Source organism: Schistocerca gregaria, chromosome 1, assembly GCF_023897955.1.
Source record: "Schistocerca gregaria isolate iqSchGreg1 chromosome 1, iqSchGreg1.2, whole genome shotgun sequence".
NCBI classification, from domain to species: domain Eukaryota; kingdom Metazoa; phylum Arthropoda; class Insecta; order Orthoptera; family Acrididae; genus Schistocerca; species Schistocerca gregaria.
In genome coordinates, this window is record NC_064920.1 from 705593336 (window position 1) to 705616750 (window position 23415).

Sequence of the window (23415 nt, forward strand, 5' to 3'; positions counted from 1 at the left end):
TTTAACAAGATCAGTTATCCTAAATATGCTCTACAGAGCGTGTGCACTTTATTTCACTCCTTGATATGTTTATTTGTTGTAAAAGTGCTTAAGACTTATACAGTGAGTGTGCACTTTATTTCATTTCTCAATTTGTTTAAATACTTGCAAAATTTTAAAAACTTTTATAGTGCATGTGCACTTTATTTCATTTGTTCATGTGATCAGTTCATGTAAAAATGCTAAAGACTTATGCAGTACGTGTGCACTTTATGTCATTTGGTAATATATTTTGTACTCATTGCGTATATACTTTGTCATTTCTGAATATGTTTTGTACTCAGTGCATGTGCACTCTATTTAATTTCTTAATATGTTCAGCACTTATCAATGATGTATATACTCTGTGACTGTAGACACAGTAACTAAATATATTATAGAAAAATTTGTTGCTCATGGCAAGTCCAATTGACTCACCATCGCTGCCAAATTTTTGCCCTCCAGTGGAGGGTTATGTAAGAGGTCCATGATTAAAGAGTTTGTTGCTAGCGCAGTCGAGCAGATGTAATTTCGATGGATTGCTCACACGCTGCCTGCAATATGTAAGCTAGAAGAGAATCTGAGACCAAAGAGCAGTATTGACTGCAGTAGGAACTTGTGTAGCAGTAGGAGTAAGTTGTTACTAGCGAGCAGTCGAGTCTGGTGTATCGTGTTGGCTGGGCCGGTCGTGTGCAGCGATGGCGGAGCCTGAGCGTTGTAGGATAAGGTAAAAGCAGCCTCGCGCATATGTAGTATTGTTACATCAAGTCCCATGTAAATGTTTTTAAGAAAAATCTGTTAATAATAATCTTTCTCATAAAAAGTAACTTTTGACATTCATCTCAATTTAAGGAATTCACTAATTTCTCCAATCCTTGGCCATCCCGATTATTGAAAAGAAAAATCAGTTCTTTCCTTTTATATAAGACAAATCTATCGGCCAGCATTGCACTTACCTGCGCCAGGAAAATTTCTTATAGGAGCAGATATATACGCGTTATCCGGCGATCTAATTAAGGTAAGATTTTTCAGTTTATTCAGAATGATGTATCAGGGCCATGATGCAGCATTGCTGACGTCCAAAATTTACCAGGTTAATTTGACTGTCAATTATTGAAAGGTTATAAGTGACCCACATTTTTTTATTGGGAGATTAGTCACATTTTATTATTGATACGTTACGCAATTTTCCTGTTGGTAGGTTATACTGAATGTGAACGACATAATTATATTTTTTACTGTTGAGAGGCTTAGGAATTTTTCTGTTTTGAGGGTACACTAAATGAGAATATTATTCATATTATTTTATTTTGTGGGGAGGTTACAAGATCCCAGGACGCTTCCTGGGGAACACCTGATATCTCTTTAGTTTTACTCGATGATTTGCCGTCTATTACTACGAACTGCGACCTTCCTGACAGGAAATCACGAATCCAGTGACACAACTGAGACGATACCCCATACGCCCGCAGCTTGATTAGAAGTCGCTTGTGAGGAACGGTGTCAAAAGCTTTCCGGAAATCCAGAAATACGGAATCAATTTGAGATCCCCTGTCGATAACGGCCATTACTTCGTGCGAATAAAGAGCTAGCTGCGTTGCACAAGAGCGATGTTTTCTGAAGCCATGCTCATTACGTATCAATAGATCGTTCCCCTCGAGGTGAATCATAATGTTTGAATACAGTATATGCTCCAAAGCCCTACTGCAAACCGACGTCAATGATATAGGTCTGTAGTTAGATGAATTACTCCTACTACCCTTCTTAAACACTGGTGCGACCTGCGCAATTTTCCAATCTATAGGCACAGATCTATCGCTGAGCGAGCTGTTGTGTATGAGTGCTAAGTAGGGAGCTATTGTATCAGCGTAATCTGAAAGGAACCTAATCGGTATACAATCTGGACCTGAAGACTTGCCCGTATCAAGCGATTTGAGTTGCTTCGCAACCCCTAAGGTATTTACTTCTAAGAAACTCATGCTAGCAGATGTTCGTGTTTCAAATTCTGGAATATCCCATTGGTCTTCCCTGGTGAAGAAATTTCGGGAAACTGTGTTCAATAACTCCGCTTTAGCGGCACAGTCGTCGGTAACAGTACCATCGGCACTGTGCAGCAAAGGTATTGACTGCGTCTTGCCGCTTGTGTACTTTACATACGACCAGAATTTCTTCGGATTTTCTACCAAATTTCGAGACAATGTTTCGTTGTGGAACCTATTAAAGGCATCTCGCATCGAAGTCCGTGCCAAATTTCGCGCGTCTGTAAATTTTAGCCAATCTTGGGGATTTCGCGTTCTTCTGAACTTCGCATGCTTTTTCCGTTGCCTCTGCAACAGCGTTCGGACCTGTTTTGTGTACCACGGGGGATCCGTTCCATCTCTTACCAATTTATGAGGTATGAATCTCTCAATTGCTGTTGCTACTATATCTTTGAATTTGAGCCACATCTCGTCTACATTTGCATAGTCAGTTCGGAAGGAATGGAGATTGTCTCTTAGGAAGGCTTGTAGTGACACTTTATCCTCTTTTTTAAATAAAATTATTTTGCGTTTGTTTCTGATGGATTTGGAAGAAACGGTATTGAACCTAGCTACAACGACCTTGTGATCACTAATCCCTGTATCAGTCATGATGCTCTCTATCAGCTCTGGATTGTTTGTGGCTATTACTACGAACTGCGACCTTCCTGACAGGAAATCAAGTGTGTTTTTGCAACCATTTACAATTCGCGTGGGTTCATGGACTAACTGCTCGAAATAATTTTCGGAGAAAGCATTTAGGACAATTTTGGAAAATTTTGTCTGCTTACCACCAGTTTTGAACAAGTATTTTTGCCAACATATCGAGGGAAGGTTGAAGTCCCCACCAACTATAATCGTATGAGTGGGGTATTTATTTGCTACGAGACTCAAACTTTCTCTGAACTGTTCCGCAACTGTATCATCGGAGTCTGGGGGTCGGTAGAAGGACCACCAGACTCCCCTGATTTAAGCCCAATCGAGAATCTGCGGGACCACGGCGATGGGGCTGTACATGCCACGGATCATCAACCGAGAAACCTATCGCAGAAACCGAGTGGATTTTTTTAAATTCTAAAGGTAGCACGGATAACATACAGGGCGCGAAAAGTTTGTATCACATTTAAAGAAACCAGAATACAGTTTTCAGAGTCGGAGGACAGGAAAAGGAGGCAGATGCTGAGAAGGGAGTAAAAAAGGACTATAAGCTACCTCCCACGTTATTCAGTTTGTTCAATGACGAAGCAATAAATGAAACCAAAGAAACATTGGGGGAGTGAGTTAAAAAGCAAAGGTCTTGGAAAATCAGTTGTTTGGAATAAACAGTGTCTTGGAAAGAGATACGATGAACACACTTAAAATTAAAATAAGAGTGATGGAATGTAATCGCTTAAATCATGTGATGCTGAGGGACCTGGACTAAGAAATCAGACACTGAAAGTAGTAGTTGAGTTTTGCTATTTGGGGAGCAAATAAATGCTGATGGCAGATGCAGGGAAGACTGAAACTAGAAAAAAGCGTTTCTGCAGAAGGGAAATACTTTAGCGCCTAATATAAATTTAAGTGATTGGTATTGTTGAGCGTAGTCTTGTACAGAAGCGAAACGTAGACGATAAGCAGTAGAAACAAGAAGAGAGTAGAAGTGTACCACAGGAGAATGCTGAAAAATCTATAGGTAGTTTGGGTAAATAATGAAGAGGTTCTGAATGGAGTTGGCGAGAAAAATTAATGACCAAACCAGGCATTTAGTAGGACACACGCTGCGGCACTAAAGAATAGTCAGGGGAGATAAAAATGTGAGCGTTCACTAAGGTGACTACAGTAGCAGATTCATGCGGTTGTGTGTTGCAGTAGTTGTGCAGAGATGAAGAGGCTTGCTCAGGACAGACTAACACTGAGTCTTCGGACTCAAAGATGTAGCCAGGATTTTGTAAAAGGGGGTCCGATTGCTTTGAAGACAACCCCAAAAAAACTCATGTTTTCCATTTATTCTGAAAATTTTCATGAAGAACGATAAACCATTTCATTGGAAAATGATCTCGGAGTTTTTACCAGGAAGAGATACTATTTCGTTAGTGAGGAGTGCTGTATTTTAATAAACCACTAACAAGCAGTCAAGCTCCAATCTCCTCTCACCCTCCAAGGTCTTCCTTAAATCTGGATTGAAGCTGAGGAAGGGATCGGGAGTGGACGAGCGCTATTTTTTTCGGATACCGTTATAATACCGACGGGGCTTTTGGAATGAAGAGATCTCTGTTTGACAGAGAAGCTCGAATAATCTTTGGTAGCGAAAATGCAAAGAATTTGGAATTATTCAGTCCTAAACTTCCACAGATTTTCTCATTTAAGTATGCATCTGTCAATTCTTGCAATGGAAGAAAGAACATTTGCTGCCTCAAACAATGTCCGAGCAGACAAATATGCATGAACCTAGATAAGGAGAAGTTGGATTATTATTTATTTATCATATGGCTTCCAGCACCGGAAGTCTCCGAAGAAATACTCGGCTCACCTTCGATGCAGCTCTTTTCATTTAAGCTGAGGGACTGCATCTTTTCTTCAATCTGTCAGGAAATAAAGGTATTCCGAAGGAGTTGGCTGTAGGCTACTATAACGGACCAACACAGCATTTGCCTAATCTGAAAATGGGAAACCACACAAAATTATGTTCAAGGTTTCCGGCCGATAGATTCAAATCACCTCGCCTCCCGAATCCAGGAATTGCTAGCTCAGTTGCTCAACACGTAGAGCTACGTCAAGTCGGTGGAGAATTTGGAGAAACTGGTAGTTGTATATTATTTTAAAATATGATAAAATGCATCACACGAAAACATTTAATACTGACATTGCATGTTTTTCCTTTAATTGTACATGTTTAGTCACTTAACAGTGTCAGAGAGCATGCATATTTTACTATTTAATTCTGCGTGGAATTTCTGGATTTAATTACTACAATATTACAAGAGCGTAAATAGATTTTGGATGAAAGGCTGAGGGAGGGAAGCAGGGCGCAAACGGCTCCGACGAATTTAAGGATCCTGCTGAAAAAAAATGTTTTAGAAACGAACCAGATATAGAATCTGCTCTCTTCAAATAAACTTTTCCCTCTCCACAAATCCCTCCCCAAGGTTCAGTATCAGAACTGGTTTTCATGGTTGAGTACCTCCTGGATGACAAGATTGGGCGATTTTGCCATTTGGGCTACTAATGATAGAATATTGAGCAAATTCTTTAAGGAAATGCAGTCATCACTATGTAGGCGATATTTTTGTTGATCGACGCTGTTTTAGGTGACACAGGCCCAATCCAAACGTATTTCTATGCACTGATTTTAAGTAAATGTTATTTGTATTCATACTTACCGCTGTTTGTGAAGTTTTTAAATACTGTAACCCCAATGTTCTACCAGCCTCCAAATAACGACTCCAGTGCTGACATTAAATTACCATAGACAGGTAATTGGGCTATTATTGTAGTGCGTAAAGCTAGCGGAAGAATCAAAATAGATTTTCGTCTTCTTCCTTGCTTCAAATTTATCCGCAATTAGAAACTATCAAAACAGGACACATTACAAAAACAGTAAACGGTAGCATTTACATTAAATTCAACTGCAAGTAAGAACGGACTGATTAACGAAACAAGTGATCTCAAGCAAGGCCAACAATTTGTCTTAGGTAAAACAGGGATGGTCGAAGGCCGATAATACGCTACTGGCCATTGAAATTGCTACACCACGAAGATGACGTGCTACAGACGCGAATTTTAACCCACAGGAAGAAGAGGCTGTGATATGCAAATGATTAGCTTTTCAGAGCATACACACAAGGTTGGCGCCGGTGGCGACACCTACAACGTGCTCACATGAGGAAAGTTTCCAACCGATTTCTCATACACAAACAGCAGTTGACCGGCGTTGCCTCGTGAAACGTTCCTGTAATGCCTCGTGTAAGGAGGAGAAATGCGTACCATCACGTTTCGACTTTGATAATGGTCGGATTGTAGCCTATCGAGATTGCGATTTAACGTATCGCGACATTGCTGCTCGCGTTGGTCGAGAGCCAATGACTGTTAGCAGAATATGGAATCGGTGGGTTCAGGAGGGTAATACGGATCGCCGTACTGGATTCCAATGGCCTCGTGTCACTAGCAACCGAGATGACAGGCATCTTATCTGCATGGCTGTAACGGATCGTGCAGCCACGTCTCGATCCCTGAGTCAACAGATGGGGACGTTTGCAAGACAACAGCCATCTGCACGGACAGTTCGACGACGTTTGCAGCAGCATGGACTATCAGCTCGGAGACCATGGCTGCGGTTACCCTTGACGCTGCATCACGGACAGGAGCACCTGCGATGGTGTACTTAACGTCGAACCTGGGTGCACGAATGTAAAAACGTCACTTTTTTGGATGAATCCAGGTTCTGTTTACAGCATCATGACGGTCGCATCCGTGTTTGGCGACATTGCGGTGAACGCAGATCGGAAGCGTGTATTCGTCATCGCCATTCTGGCGTATCACCCGGCGTGATGGTATAGGGTGCACTGGTTACACGCCTCAGTCACCTCTCTTTCGCATTGGCGGCACTTTGAACAGTGGACGTTACATTTCAGATGTGTGAAGACCCGTGGCTCTGACCTTCATTCGATCCCTGCGACACCCTACATTTCAGCAGGATAATGCACGACCGCATGTTGCAGGTCCTGTACGGGAAAATTTCTGGATATAGAAAATGTTCGACTGCTGCCCTGGCCAGCACCTTCTCTACATCTCTCACCAATTGAAAACGTCTGGTCAATGGTGGCCGAGCAACTGGCTTGTCACAATACGCCAGTTATACTCTTGATGAACTGTGCTATCGTGTTGAAGCTGCATTGGCAGCTGTACCTGTATACGCCATCCAAGCTCTGTTTGACTCAATGCCTAGGCGTATCAAGGACGTTATTACGGCCAGAGGTGGTTGTTCTGGGTACTGATTTCTCTGGATCTATGCACCCAAATTGCGAGAAAATGTAATCACATGTCAGTACTAGTATAATATATTTGTCCAATGAAGACCCGTTTATCATCCGCATTTCTTCTTGGTGTAGTAATTGTAATGGCCAGTAGTGTACTATGAACGGCGATGGCCGATGGTACTATGACTGTATAGATAGTTTAAATCTTTCGTTGGCCTTGCTGAATATCGATAGTGTGTATCGCTTTTTCGTCGTATGATTGATAATCAAAATACAGGTCGTGCGTAATTCCATTTAGGTGATACGGGGGAGGTTGGTCCGGACCTCCTGGACGCACCCCCGCTTTTGCTACGTATTTGTCGGGCTGAAGACCAAAGCAAAAACAAACAAATATTCAGAGCATCCTGTGATGTGAGAGAAAATTGCTTTTGTTAATATAGTAATGGTAAAACTAGCAACAGTTCTAATGAAAATAAACAATTAATCAAAGACGTTTCATGTTCCCACAGCGCTGCTCTACCGAACTGCCATGTACAAACCGGCAGAAATTCAGACAGACTGAATCACTAGTGCAAAGCACATAACTGCCTCTTAAAGAAAATATAATGTGTTGTTGACTTGAGGCTGACACCGTCACTGAATCGTTATTTAGCGAGCGAAGAGCAACAATGGGGCGTCACTGATGGACGTGATAGAAGTGAATGACAGACTAAGTTTGCCAGCTATCCTTTGATCAATGATTTGCCGATGACAGAGCCTGCTGTTATGCACTCGATGGAACAAGGCGGTAACCAACAACAGAGTGTGATTACCCCAGTCTCCGGGAGGAGATACAGGGCGCAGAAGGTTTCAAAAAAGTACTAACTACCCGACATGAGCTTCCATTCGTGAATTGCTGTGGCCGTCATTGGAGGAGTGTCTGCAGCTGACACACAACAACTGCTGACCACTGGAGGAGCGTTCATAATGTAATTATATTCTGTCGCCGATATTTTGCGTTTACCTGTTTCAGATATTGAAGTTAGTAATTTACTAGTAATTTATTTTCATGACTGTAATGATTTTTAGTAAGACGAAACGAATTAAACAAATTCTAATCGTTTCTGCAAGGAACGTTGCCAGAGACATGAAAATTGATGTGGAAGTGGCATTATTGCTCAAGAGGCAGTAGGGAGCTGAAAGTGAGATTGATTGAAATAATTGAGGAACTGGCTGGTAGCAGACGGTAGAAACAAGAGATGAAACAGTTCTCACGGTCCTGCTTCATCACTTTCGTTTTCGGTTGTAATTAATAAGATCATGCCTACAGCCATTTAAAAGTTACAGATGGGTGACTTCCTGTTGTTGAAAGTTACTATTATTTATTTTAAACAATGGACTCAACGAACTTGCGACTAACGTTTCACGCTATTTGTGAGATTTCTATTACATTTTTTGCAGAAAGCCTTCACTTAACATCATTGTTCAAGTGATAAGAGATTGTATGGTACTAACAAACTTACTTGTCTTATATACTGACTGAAATTATGACCAATAACATACGCCAATTGCCTTGCCGCAGTGGTAACACCGGTCCCCGTCAGATCACCGACGTTAAACGCTGTCTGGTTGGCGAGCACTTGGATGGTCACCGTCTGGGACTGCCGAGTGCTGTTGGTGAGGTGGATGCACTCTGCCCTTGTGAGGCCAATTGATGAGCTGCCTTACTGAGAAGCAGCAACACTGGTCACAAAAATTGACAACGAGCGGGAGAGCAGTTGTCGACCACATGTCCATCCGCATACAGTGACGCCTAAGGGCTGAGGATAATATGGCGACCGGTCGGTCCCGTTGCTCCTTCAAGCTCTGTTCATTTTTGTTTTGTGTTATGACATACATCTTAATATATATTTTACTACTATGTCGGCCGTCCTTGTATAGGCTGCAATGTGGTCTACAGCGTTGTAAAAAAATCAATTTTGCTGTGTTAAACAAAACTGATTTGTACGCTGCATGAAGTTCTACTTAAGATTTTTAAAAAGTACCAGATTAGTGACTGGACTGAGTTTTCCATTTTTTCCATTACTATGAGAACGAAAAGAAAACTATCGTTCGTATAAGATCAGTACTGTTGTGCCTGTTAGCGATTGTAAGCACATCAACTGAAGCAGGAAGTGTCTTGTCTGTACCTTCTGATCAATTTGACTGTGTCTGTATTACTGTGCAGTTTGAGGTCAGTTATTTTGCAGTTCTGAATGAAGTTATCATACGCTGCAGTTACGTCACTTACGTTAAATTACACCTTTCTGTTATTGTTCTGCTACGATCCACACGTTACTACGTTAGGCTGGCGTCCGAAATTTATTGTTTTGGCAAATGCTGAAATTTTTTCACTGCTGTGTACACTAATTTAAGATATAAGTATTATATTTTTTCAGTGATCAGGAGAGAGTCGCATGCGCGGTACAAATGTAACACTTAAACTCGGTGATTCGGTCTACTTAACACAGCAAACAGTTGATCTATAAGTCAATTCAATACATTGCATCGCAGGTTCTCATTACAGGTGACTTAACTTGCAAGTGCTAGCGCGACGTGTCTTTCATTTGAGGAGAAACTGAAATACTTTAACATCCTGAGGAAACGCTTCCAAACGAGCGGGTACGTCTTTGTTGTTACGTGGACAGAGTAACCTCTTGGCCCATACGAGTGAATTTGTGACTTTATGGGCCTACCGGAATTTCGCTGTTGATACTTATGTACGTCCCTTTATTGGACAAAACGCGACCTTTTCATTATACAGGAAAAGCTGGAAATTACTGGACTCGTTTGGAGAAAGAAGTACCTTCATCTGCAAACAAATGAGGAAATGGAGTGAACAGCTTGATCTGTAGACACGGAGCCCATGGAACGCGTTTGCACTTCTCTTGCCAGGTGAAACACGACTCATATTCTCCCTCAGTAGTCCACAGACGTATCGATGACAACTTCGCAAGTAGAGTGCCAATCAGTTTCTATTGTGTTCATAAACACCATCACACCTGGCTATTTGTGTTGTTTCGATGCTAGAAAAAGTCACATTCGCCGGCAGCGGTGGCAGAGCGGTTCTAGGCGCTTCAGTCAGGAACTGCTCGACTGCTACGGTCGCTGGTTCGAATCCTGCATCAGGCATGGATGTGTGTGATCTCCTTAGGTTAATAACGTTGCACCTGAGTCATTAACCTCTTGTAGGAAAACTTTAAGTCCTGATTATTCAGTCTGTATATCTGTTAACATTGCCCTTTAATTGCTTAAGTAGATTAGTCTATTAACATATCCTGTAATCGTCATACTTCATCTCTTACCTCCCAAATGTCAAATATGAGTTTTAGTGACTACCTGTTGTAAAGGACAAGAACGTCTGGTTGCCACGAGAACAAGGTTCCGTTTTCCAAGAATTGATAGTTAATTACCTCTGCTTCACATTCACGTAAGACCACTATGCTCATAACACACGTGAAAATTTTCAGAAATAAAATTAATTAGAATTAAAATAAAATTAATTTAATTCACATTAAAGTAAAATTAGTTCAATTAATTTGTCGAGAAAGGGTGTACAATAGAAACATGACAACTGCACTTAACATACCCAGTTATTACTACAAAGAAAGAATCTACTACATAAAACTCCACATCGGTTTTGAATACACTAGAATAAATTTTTGCAAATAATTTGAGACCCAAAATTAAACCTAAGGTAAAAAAAGCACTTTACTCTCAACTAAAATTAAATTTTATGAATCTTTATCATCTCTAATTCTTACTACTAACTCGGCCCATTTAGTGCTTAGTGCATTTTCGTTAAGACTCTTCTCAAGCTCCCACAAACCAAAAGAAATAATATATATATATACTTTCTGCCATCTGAAATGACTCCACAGATTTTGGTAACCTTTGCAGCTGTATTTAGTGGTGACTCAAGTCTGTTCGTTGAGCACATGGAACGCAATTCGTAACGTATTGCTCCACATCACCATGATGTGTTCTCCACCAAAATGCCTCTGCAGTTCGTCTGTTAGTAGTTCTTTTGCCTCCATGTCCCAACAGTGCAGAATCATGTGCGTGTTGTAACACTTCGGCTCAGAGTGCTCCAAGAATGATGATGCATGATCCATATTGTGTTGACCTACAGTAAATGTTTATGCAGGAGAAACTGTGGTTATTATTGTGCAATTATCGTTTTTTGTCCATTGCTTGTGACTTCTTCTAATCTGTTAGACTTAATCCAGATACTATTAATTTTGAAATTTTCCTACTAAATATGTTTTCATTTGCATTCTTAATACCAGGATAGTGGACTACCTCATACTGAAACTCACTTGAGTTCAGTGCCTATCTTATTGGACGACTTGAAGGGTCTTTTAGTCCCAACACCCACTTCATGGGTGCATGATCCATAACAGCTTTAAATTTACGACCATGGTGGTGTCAACGGAAATGCGAAATATCATTTATTAAAGACAGCATCTCTTATTCTTTAGTCTAAAAGTCGCACTTAAACTTATTTAGCTGATGAGATGTGCATGCCACTGGAAGTTCCTTTTGATACATATTTTGGCTTAAAACAACAACTAAATCAGTATTGCTTGCATTGTACGATAGTATAAATATTCTAGTAAAATCGGGAAAAACTAATATAGGGTCTAATGTTAATATCTCCTCTAAATTGTGAAAAGCTGTTTGACATTCTGTTGTCCAGTGAAAGGTAACCTGTTTTTTAGTTGTCCAATTAGTGCAAGGTTTCTGACAAATTTTGGGTAATAATTTGCTAACCCAAGAATTGTAACTGTATCTTTCCTTGTGAAATTGCAAAATCTTGCACTGTCAGAGTGAGGTTAGGATCTGTCTTCAGTCCATCTTAGACAAAAATATGTCCAAGGTAATTATCTTGTGAATATGCGAAATGATATTTGTCAATACTCATCATGAGACGAGCTGTCCTCAACCAGTTGAAGATTTTCCTTAGGCACTGTACATGTTCATTTAAATCTATGGCAAAAACTATGATATCATCCAAACAGACCATGCGTCTTTTTAGGTTTTAAAGCGTGATGGACTCCGTCTAATAAGTGCTGGAATGTTGCAAGCATGTTTTTTAAACGACAAGGCATTCTGCAATATTGACAGCTACCAAGCAGTGCTGTAAACGCTGTCTTAGGCATCTCTTGTGAATATACTTCAATTATTTGGTAATAATCACTTCTAAAAGAAAAAGCTGCTGTCAGCATCTACACAGTCTCTTAATTATGACCAAGCCATTGCTCGTTTAAAGACCTTGAAAATGTTTCTATATCTCTTTGGATGTATTTAAGAGACTAATCTACACTTCCAGTACACTCTTCCGGGTACTCAGTTCAGCAAACTTGTATACATTTGTTTTTACTGGAACAGGATTCCACTTTTTCTACAATGACAACATGACCACTCATTTTGAGAATTCAAATTTGACAACTTTTACAAAAGTATGCTCAAGTTTTATTTCATAATTTTACACTGAATAGTTTTTATTGCTTATCCTTAAGAACAAAATGATTAGTTAGAAATATGTAACATCCAATATTACATATTGATTCATGTTAAAACAAACAGCCTAAAAACGACCCTGGTGACTGAGTGAACATTATGTGTATGTGAATCTAATTTACATTTGCAGCAAAAACGAATATAAAGGTAAAAAATGGTTGACGTGTGCTTTCACCATCTAAAATGGAGCAAAATCAGCAACATGTTGGATGAAGTACCAATTTAGTGACAGGGAAGATACTCTTACTTTTGACAGTAAGTGATCTTGGTAAACGAGCATTCATCTGCGCCAATACAGATTGCATCCCATTCAACCCATGTTTCAAATGAGTCATTAATGATGCATAACGAAGGTAGTCTTACGATTATGTACTCCTCTAAGTATGTATCAGGAGCGTACTTTGAAGATCCGTAAAAGCAGTGGTCATCATCAACAAACCGCATTTCGACTTTTTCATTGCAGTCACACTACTTTTAGATCATTGTTTTTATTGTTGTTTGGTGTCCTTGGTTTGATGAAAGATTAAAAGCTCCTACACACAGTTTTTTGTATTCAGTTAGAACTCATGCACTGTTACTTCGCATATTTACTTACTGCCACATTTTATGTTGCTTCATAACTTCTGTGTGGGGATCTTCATATCATGGCCAAAGCTTCACTTCCCGTTTTGTGGCTTAGGATATGGCATACATAGCTTTAGCTCTTTACAGAATTCTGAGAAAATTGCCTGTGATGCTAACAATATTAAATTTAGCATTGCCGAGTTCAACAGGAAACACAGTTGATTTAACAAGCACCACATAACTTCTTTAGCTCTCTGGCCATCCAGAGTAAATCATACAGATTCTCTGGCATGGTGGCGCTTTTGTCACTGTTCTGCAGTCCACGCAGATGTTAGTTTTCAGAGAGCATCGCTCGTACGCAATCCCTAATTCCTGTCGGAGAGCGACACATATAGGGTAGTAAGATCACACACCAAAAACAGACCGAACGGTAATTTAACTTCACAAAACTGAAGTTCCAAGAACGTTGTTTCTTGTTTACCAGTAAGAGAGAGATGAAAAAATTGTAATATAATAATGCATGTGGAAACCTTACTAACTCATTTATTGCATACGTGCAATAAACATACATTATAGGTAACTGACACTACGCAAATAAAAGGAAATGAAACATGTATCACACACGAACAAACAGCATTTTTCATCTACTTCTACACTACTGGCCTTTAAAATTGCTACACCAAGAAGAGATGCAGATGATAACCGGGTATTCATTGAACAAATACATTACACTAGAACTGACATGAGGTTACACTTTCACGTAATTTGGGTGCATAGATCCTGAGAAATCAGTACCCAGAACAACTACCTCTGGCTGTAATAAAGGCCTTGATACGCCTAGGCATTGAGTCAAACAGAGTTTGGATGGCGTGCACAGGTACAGCTGCACATGAAGCTTCAACACGATAACACAGTTCATCAAGAGTAGTGACTGGCGTATTGCGACGAACAAGTTGCTCGGCCACCATTGACCAGACGTTTTAAATTGGTGAGAGATCTGGAGAATGTGGTGGCCAGGGTAGCAGTCGAACATTTTCTGTATGCCGATAGGCCCGTATAGGACCTGCAACGTGCGTTCGTGCATTATCCTACTGGAATGTAGGGTTTCGCAGGGATCGAATGAAGGTCAGAGCCACGGGTCTTCACACATCTGAAATGGAACTTCCACTGTTCAAAGTGCCGTCAATGTGAACAAGAGGTGACCGAGACGTGTAACCAATGACACCCCATACCATCACGACGGGTGATACGCCAGTATGGCGATGACGAATACACGCTTGCAATGTGCATTCACTGCGATGTCACCAAACACGGATGCGACCGTAATGATACTGTAAACAGAACCTGGATTGGTCCGAAAAAATGACGTTTTCCCATTCGTGCATCCCTGCCTGTGATGCAGCGTCAAGGGTAACCGCAGCCGTGGTCTCCGATCCGATAGTCCATGCGTCTGCAAATGTCGTCGAACTGTTCTTGCAGATGGTTGTTGTCTTGCAAACGTCCCCATCTGTTGACTAGGGATCGAGACGTGGCTGCACGATCCGTTACAGCCATGTGGATAAGATGCCTGTCATCTCGACTGCTAGAGAAACGAGGCCGTTGGGATCCAGCACTGTGTTCCGTATTACCCTCCTGAACCCACCGATTCCATATTCTGCTAACAGCCATTGGATCTAGATCAACGCGAGCAGCAGTGTCGCGACACGATAAACCACAATCGCGATAGGCTACAATCCGACCTTTATCCAAGTCGAAACGTGATGGTACGGATTTCTCCTCCTTACACGAGGCATCACAACAACGTTTCACCAGGTAACGCCGGTCAACTGCTATTTGAGTATGAGAAATCAGTTGGTTACTTTCCTCATGTCAGTACGTTGTAGGTGTCGCCACAGGCGCCAACCTTGTGTGAATGCTCTGAAAAGCTAATCATTTGCATATTACAGCATCTTTTTCCTGTCGGTTAAATTTCGCGTCTGTAGCACCTCATCTTCGTGGTGTAGCAATTTCAATGGCCAGTAGCGTATTATCGGCAATCGACCATCCCTGTTTTACCTAATACAAATTGTTTGCCTTCCTTGAGCTCACTTGTTTCGTTAATCAGTCCGTTCTTACTTGCAGTTGAATTTAATGAAAATGCTACCATTTACTGTTTTTATAATGCTTCCTGTTTTGATAGTTTCTAATTTTAATGGCCAGTAGTGTACATACACATTATGTTCGCCATCACATTTCTTTCCTGTTCCACTCGCAAATAGAACGAGGGGTAACGCTTGTTGACATGCCTTCGTGCAAGCCTAATTTCTCTTATCAAAAATGGTTCCAATGGCTCTGAGCAATATGGGACTCAACTTCTGAGGTCATTAGTCCCCTAGAACTTAGAACTAGTTAAACCTAACTAACCTAAGGACATCACACACATCCATACCCGAGGCAGGATTCGAACCTGCGACCGTTGCGGTCTCGCGGTTCCAGACTGCAGCGCCTAGAACCGCACGGCCACTTCGGCCGGCTTTCTCTTATCTTTGTTATCCTTACGCAAGATGTATCTTGGCGACAGTAAAATCGTTCTGCAGTCAGCTTCGAATGTCCGTTCTCTAAATTTTCTCAGTAGTGTTCCGCAAAAATAACGTCACCTTCACTCCAGTGATTCTCTTCTGAATTCACAAAACATGTCTGTAACATTCGCATGATGATCGGGTCTCTGGTAACAAATCTTGCACCACATATCTGAATTGCTTCGATGACTCTGTTTAATCTGACTTGATGTGGATCCAAAATACCCTAGCAGTACTTAAGACTGGATCGCACTAGCGTTTTATATGTGGTCCCCTTTACAGATGAACCACCCTCTCATATTTAGTTGCGTATACGGACATCTCCAAGAGTATGATAATAAACATACTATTGAATGTCTTTGAAAAAGTACGTGTATTCCTAGGAAAGCACTGAAGCTACTGTTACATCTCGCCAGACGTCAAAGTCCTGAGTAATAACTATATAGAAATACACAGGCGAGACAAAATATTGTGACCACCTGCTCAATAACTTGCTGGTCCATCTTTGGAACGCAATGTAATACCGATTCTGCGTATCATTGATTCGACAGTTTGTTGACACGTTCGTGAAGATACGTCGCACCGGATGTCCATGCACAAGTCTTTAAATCTTCTTAAACAGCAGGCCGCTGATTTCTGTAAATGGCGATGGCGCCTGATAGTGACCCAAATGGATTCCATTGGATTCACACCAAGCGAATTTCGTGACCAAGACAACAACGTGAATACACTTTCATGATCCTCAAACCACTGTAGCACAGTTCTGGCCTTGAGACACGGACAATTATCCCGCTGGAAGATGACACTGCCAGCAGGGAAGACAAGTATGAAGAGAGGCACGTTGTCCACAGCTGCAAGCTTGCCCCCGATTACCACCACAGGTCGCTTGCGAGTGCAGCTGAATGTCTTCCACAGCATAATACTGCTCCCACCACCCCGCGTCCTTGGCTTTGTGCGCGTTTCGAACCGCGCGTTTCGAACTCAGAGCGCAGTCTAACAGAAGCCTACACTCACAGTTTTACTAAATATTAAGCGGAGCCTCTCTCCGAGCCCACACTTGCATGCTGACCATTCAAAAAAATTTGTCTCCTCTTCTTTGGTTAGTATCTAAAAAGAATTCCGCCGGAAATGCAGCGATTTATTTTCGCCTGGTTTGTCAATCATTTGTAACTTTCAGAGAAGCGGCACCTGTGGGAAAGTTTGAGTAAAACTTACACATTTCTCTTCTTCCCATGTTAAAATTTACGTCTTTTGCCAAAACTCACCTCACTAACATGTTGTGCAGGCGCAGTTGCGAGAGAATTGTCTAACAGTGGGTTATTAAGTTTGAGCGACGAACTGAGGAAAAGTGAGGTCAGTATCTTATGAAAATGGACATCTTCGGTACAAAATAAACGAATAATGGCTTCACTTATGTTGTTCCAAAACCCATAGCGTTTCTCGTTGCACCAGCTATCGACGGCCCTTAAAAATTACATTCTTTCATCGGGAAAGTCTGTAGTTAATGGAATAACATGGAGGTAATGAAGTTTTGCATTGTAACCATATGGAAAATTTCTCTCCTCTTTGTATGCTATCATTTGCCAAAATCTCATTTCCATATCTCTAATCGTTTATGAAATATGAAGAATGTAATAGATATTTCACTCTGGCCTTATAGCTGGCGCGGTGCGATCGCAAGTGAGTGAGCCACGTCAGAGCAATTTTCTCGAGATTGGTGACACATAGAGACCTCCAACCAAGGATAAATAAAAATTCAATATGTTAGCTAAGTTTCTTACGCTGAAACATATTATTTAATATGCACCAGATGCAAAATCATAAAAACCTCTATTTTTCATTGCAAACATTTTCAAATTTCGCGAAGTGTCTTACTTCCACGTAAATACCCCAATAACTACGACCATTAACGAAATGATGGGCACGTCATAATGAACCTGACATATAAAGCGACAAGTAAATCAAAAATGAAATTTTTATACCGAAAAGTTTCTGTAAAACCGTTTGACAAAGAGACAAAGAGTGCAGGGCGTGCGTGGATTCTGTCATCGCCGAGCAGCCGGAAGGTGGCAAACCTTGTCGGCGTCCCCTGCTGAACAAACTAATGAATTTGCCCAACTCTTTGGACGAAAACTGATCACTGCGCATCGCTCACCGTATCCTGCACGACCTATATTCTACGGTATTTACTTATCTTACGAGTAAGAATTAGGCTTGCAACCCCATTAATGGACAATAACTAACCGACTGTAACCGTTAAAGATAACAGCATGCTGGGGAGCAATTACGGAAAATTTTGACTTGGAAGGCATGTTATAAAATGCATATAGTAAAAGGCATCCTTGTAATGGAATCATTACGTAACTGAAAATATGAAAACTAAGAATATTAGAGGAAGGGGAAGGTGTGGTTGTACTATATGAGAAAAGTGGACTACAAAGTTAAATCTAAAGTTTTAGGTAGCGAAGAACTTCTTATTGGTACTTAATATAATCTATGTCTACATCAATTCGACGATTTATAGAAAACTGTACAGAATATCGACGTATGAATAACAGCAGAATAGGCCTATAATGCAAATTAGAATACAATAAAACTGAAAACCACTTCTTAACATAAATAAATATTGTAAAATAATTACAGTTTGTATTTTCATTGATAAAAATAAAACTGTTCTACCAAGCAGCGATCAAAGTATCAATTTATACGTTGATCGTTGTTTGCTATTCTGTGATTACTTGTAACAGCGATTCTGAGTCAGCCCACTGCTGAGCGCTTCCCTCCAAAGCACTAAAGTCCCTGCAGCGGTCTGTTGGCAACATGGCAGCCATTATTAATAGGAGTGGACGTAGGCACCATCTACAGAACAGCTGCCATCAGGAGTTTCGCTCGCGTCGGCAGACTCACTAATGACACACACACACACGGCAGACAAATCCATTTGCCGCAATGAATCGTCGACTGCGAAACGTGAATAATTCCCGTTACTTTGCGTAATATGGGAGATTCATAACAAGATTTATTTGGGTATTTCCTACGATGACAAAGCACTAATGACACCACGTAAATTGTCGTATGTGGAACATTTAAACACTGGAAAACTGAAATACAGTTACTCATTGGGACTGCAAGCTACGATGATGAGTCCTTGCAAAGATGCGATGCGTTTGGTACTTTATATGTGCAACGCGCTATTTTATGAACACGAACTAACAGTAACGAACGTCGCAAGTGGCTGTACGGTAACATTTCTTTTTTCTAATCCGCGAAATGTGACTACAGCAGGTATCCAATCGACTCTGTGTGATTTGTTGTAACGTATGAAATTCTCAAAATGCATCCATAGGTGCGTGTGAATGTTCAATATGGGATACAAGAGCATTCGAAAGACGAACTAAAAAGGAGTGTCAAAAGTGAGTGTGCAGTCTGTGTTAATGATTGTTTCGGTAGATGGAGAAAAGATTCCTTTGACGATATCGATATTCACGGTTCCACAATGATGATGAAAGGAAAGAAATTATCATTGTCAGATACATTCAAAAGTGGGAAATTTCTACGACGATGGTTTGGCGAATCTTGTACCAGGCTACACCATGGCAAGTTTCCCTGAAACAGCGGCGAGGAAAAATTGGTGTAAGCGCGTAATAATCGCTGCTGCCATTGCTATCTATGTATTTTTATGCAGAGAATGGGAATGGACTTTCCAGCTGACGTTGAAAATAGAAAAATTTTTAATTTTCTTTTTAGGAGAGAGAGAGAGGCGTTAGGAAACTACGGAATATTTTTTCCACCGTTTCTTGCCATTGAGAGCACTCATCAAATTTATGGTATGAAGAAGTATCTTTAGCATACGAGTATTGACCCTTTGGCCAATCAACAGACGCTCCATCCGACCTTGCCTTAAGTTTATTTCATAAGCTATCACTTAATGAAACTGAGTCTATTACCTAAAACCAGTCATCCAGCGATGCGAGAATCGTATTTTCATCTGGCGTGATCTAATTTCACGTTGTCAACAATGTGACATTGCTTGCAGTTGCGTACCCAACGGAGGTCATCCACGATCGTAGTATTTGAACAGTTGTCTGTGCGAGGGAGAGGTATGGTTTACAGAACCGCGCTCTTTCCACACCTGGAACATACTGTAGTTCCTAGATCAAAATTTTATTGAGTCCAAATTTGACATCTTTCCTTTTTTCCCTTATATTGTTAAGCACAGTTCGAAAAAAAGGTCTGTGACTCCATTAGCATTTCTAAACGTGTTTTCTCTTGTTCTAATTTTCATCAGTTTGTGTATGACTGGCTGCTGTAGTATCTAGTCAGGGGTGGCATTATTGCCAAATGTCAGATAGCACAACTCAGTGGGTCTTAGGTAGAAATTATATTTTACCGTTGTGGTGCTATACTTTTAGCTTGTTCGGTCCACATAGAAAATTTGTCTCTTATTGTAAATACGATAAGGGTGTGCCAGATGAGTGCAATTACTTCCAAAATATTATTTGCAGTTAGAAGCCCAGCCAGAGACACTCTCGTTTTATTTAGTCTTCCGTTCCATTTTTTTTATTTTTATGCAGCTAAAGCTGTAATACATTAGTCAATGTGGTGACAGTAAGGAGTGGGAAAATGTCAAACTAACATTAACGTCCGCTGACACTTAATGCAGAGAATAAAACTGCACTTGGTCAGCAGGAAAATGAACTTCAGAGCCACGCTGTTTGGCTTTGCTTCTGTGCTGGAGGTTAGTCTACAGATCTGAGGGAGATCTAGGAGGCGGGAGGTGTAGAGTATGCGGATATGTTGAGGAATAGGAGCAGATGGGGGAAAGAACAGAGGAAAGGAGAGGGAGTTTAGAATCAGAGTTGATAGGGGGGATAAATGGAGGGAGAGAGGGCATCATCCGGGAGGGGGATTTAATGGGAGCCACCTTTGGAAAGGAGATGAAGGGTGTAGAGATGGAGGGTAGGGGGCACACAACAGTGAAGGTGCAGCAGAGGGCGGGGGTTGGAGAGGAGAGGAGAAACCAGGGGATGAGGTGGATCAAGGAGGCGGGAGGTGTAGAGTATGCAGATATGTTTGAGGAATAGGAGCAGATGGGGGAAATGAATGAGGTCAAAGAGGATCCGAATGGGGGACAGGAGGCATATACGGAAGGCGAGGTGGAGTGCATGGTGCTCGAGGATCTGGAGGGACTTATAGAATTTGGGGGGGGGGGGGGGGACAGATATCTAGGCGAGACTGGCATAACAGAGGATGGGACAGATTAAGGATTTGTAGGTGTGGAGGATGGTAGAGGGGTTCAACCCCCATGTCTGGCCAGAGAGGAGTTTGAGAAGTCGGAGGCGGTTGTGAGCTTTGTATTGGATAGAGTGGAGATTAAGAATCCAGGTGAGGTGACGGTCAATGGTGAGGCCAAGGTAGGTGAGGGTGGTGGAGAGGCGGATAGGACAGGCGCAGATGGTAAGGGAGAAGTCAAGGAGCCGGAAGGAGCGAGTAGTACGACCTAAGATGATTGCCTGGGTCTTGGAAGGATCGATTTTCAGGAGCCACAAAAAGGTCAAGGTGATTCTGGAGAAGGCGTTGGGACCATTGGAGTATAGGAGTGAGGGCAAGGAATACAGTGTCATTGACATACTGCAAGAGGTGTACTGGGTGGGGGGGGGGGGGGGGGTTGGGGCATATCTGCTGTGTACAGGAGGTAGAGGAGAGGGGAGAGGACACAGCCCTGGGGCACACCTGCAGAGGGGTAGAAAGTATGGGAATCGGCGTTATGGATGGTAACGTAGGAGGGGCGGCAGGAGAGGAAGAAGGCAATCAGATGGACGTAGTTGACAGGAAGGGCGTAGGTCTGGAGTTTAAACAGGAGACCGGGATGCCAAACACGGCCGTAGGCCTTTTCGATGTCACGGAAGACAAAAATGGCGGAGCGACGGGAGTTAAGCTGGAGGGAGAGGAGATGAGTGAGGCAGAGGAGTTGATCATCGGCAGAGAAGGGAGGTCGAAAGCCACATTGGGTGTGGGGGAGGAGGTGGTTTCGGTGGAGGTGGTGATGGATGCGCCAGGTAAGGATGGGATTCCAAGAGCTTCCTGAACACTGAGGTGAGACAATTAGGGCGGTAGGAAGAGGCATGAGATGGAGGCTTGTTGGGTTTGGAGAACATTAGGGTATGGGAGGTTTTCCACAGGTAAGGGTAGTAGCCGGTGGTAAGGATGACGTTGTAGAGGGTGGCAAGGAGTTCAAGAAAGGAGGGATGGCAGTGATATTCTTCACGTGTTTGCAGCCGGATCATGTCGTCGTCCAGGCATGACGACATGATCCGGTTGCAAACCCGTGAAGAATATCAGCAGTTATTATGCTGGGAAACTCTACGAAAAGAGGGAGGGCAGTGTTTGAGGTGGCGGTAGGTAACGCAGTTGTGGCTGGGAGAGGTGTAGAGTTTAGTACAGAGAGTGAGGCTGATGTCCGTGTAGTGATGGGAGTGTTAAGTTCAGATGGTGGTGTGTGGCCCAAGTACTGAAAGCTAGGAGCAAGGGGAGAAACAGAGGTATTTGTATGGTCTATGACGTCAGGGAAGAGGGAATAGTCAAAGTGGGGATCATCTGGTATGGAAAAAACATCGGATAGGTAAGAGGTAAAGTGGTTGTCCTTACTGAGATTGTCAGGAAAGGAACTGTCATCAAGGAGGAGAGGGTACTGGGGAGGGGGAGGGGGCGGTTCTCAGTAAGGCAGTGGAAAGCAGACCAATACTGGGAAGAGTTTATTGGGAGCGTGATGCTGAGTTGTGTACACGTCTGTCGCCATGCGCGGCTTTGCTAATATGTGCCGGGTGTTTGCTATTTATTTTGCTGACCCCAAGGTGGCACCGGCGAGATTGCTTCCTGGTAGAGCGTCGCTCACCGTTTGACAGTTTCAATCTGCCTGTGATCGCGTGTGTGTGTTCACCGTTAAATGGTATATCGTCAACTTGATCTGCAATTTCGCGTCTTGCGGGTTCGTGTCGTGGCTTTCTTGTAGTGTTCCCCGAATTTTCCTGTTGATGTTAACGTGCGCCGTTTTTTTAACGCAAGCAACAAGAAGAGCCTTTCGACAGAACGCCGTTAAACGTTCAAAAAAATGGTTCAAATGACTCTGAGCACTATGGGACTTAACAACTCTGGTCATCAGTCCCCTAGAACTTAGAACTACTTAAACCTAAGTAACCTAAGGACATCACACACATCCATGCCCGAGGCAGGATTCGAACCTGCGACCGTAGCAGTCTCACGGTTCCGGACTGAGCGCCTAGAACCGCTAGACCACCGCGGCCGGCCGTTAAATGTTCAATGAGCTTATAGTTGATATTGCTGTTACAACCAAACACGTCGGTGCTCTGTAATTATTAATATCTTGGCAACATTACTACCTTTCGACAGAGCGACGTTGATATCCCTGTTGTTGAACACGTGCGCCTTTGAATGGCAATTTGTTTAACGGCAGGCAACAAGAAGAGCCTTTCGACAGAACGCCGTTGAGTGTTCAATGAGGGTACAGTTGATATTACTGTTATAACCAAATACGTCTTTACTCTGTGAGTATTAAATACTGTTGGCTAGATTGCTACTTTTCGACAGTGTGCCGTTGATATTCCTGTTGTTAACGTGCGCCGTTCCGTTGAATCAAAATTTGTTTAACACCAAGCAACAAGAAGAGCCTTTCGACAGAGCGCCGTTGAGTGTTCAATCAGCGTACAGTGGAAAACACTGTTATTACCAAATGTTTTA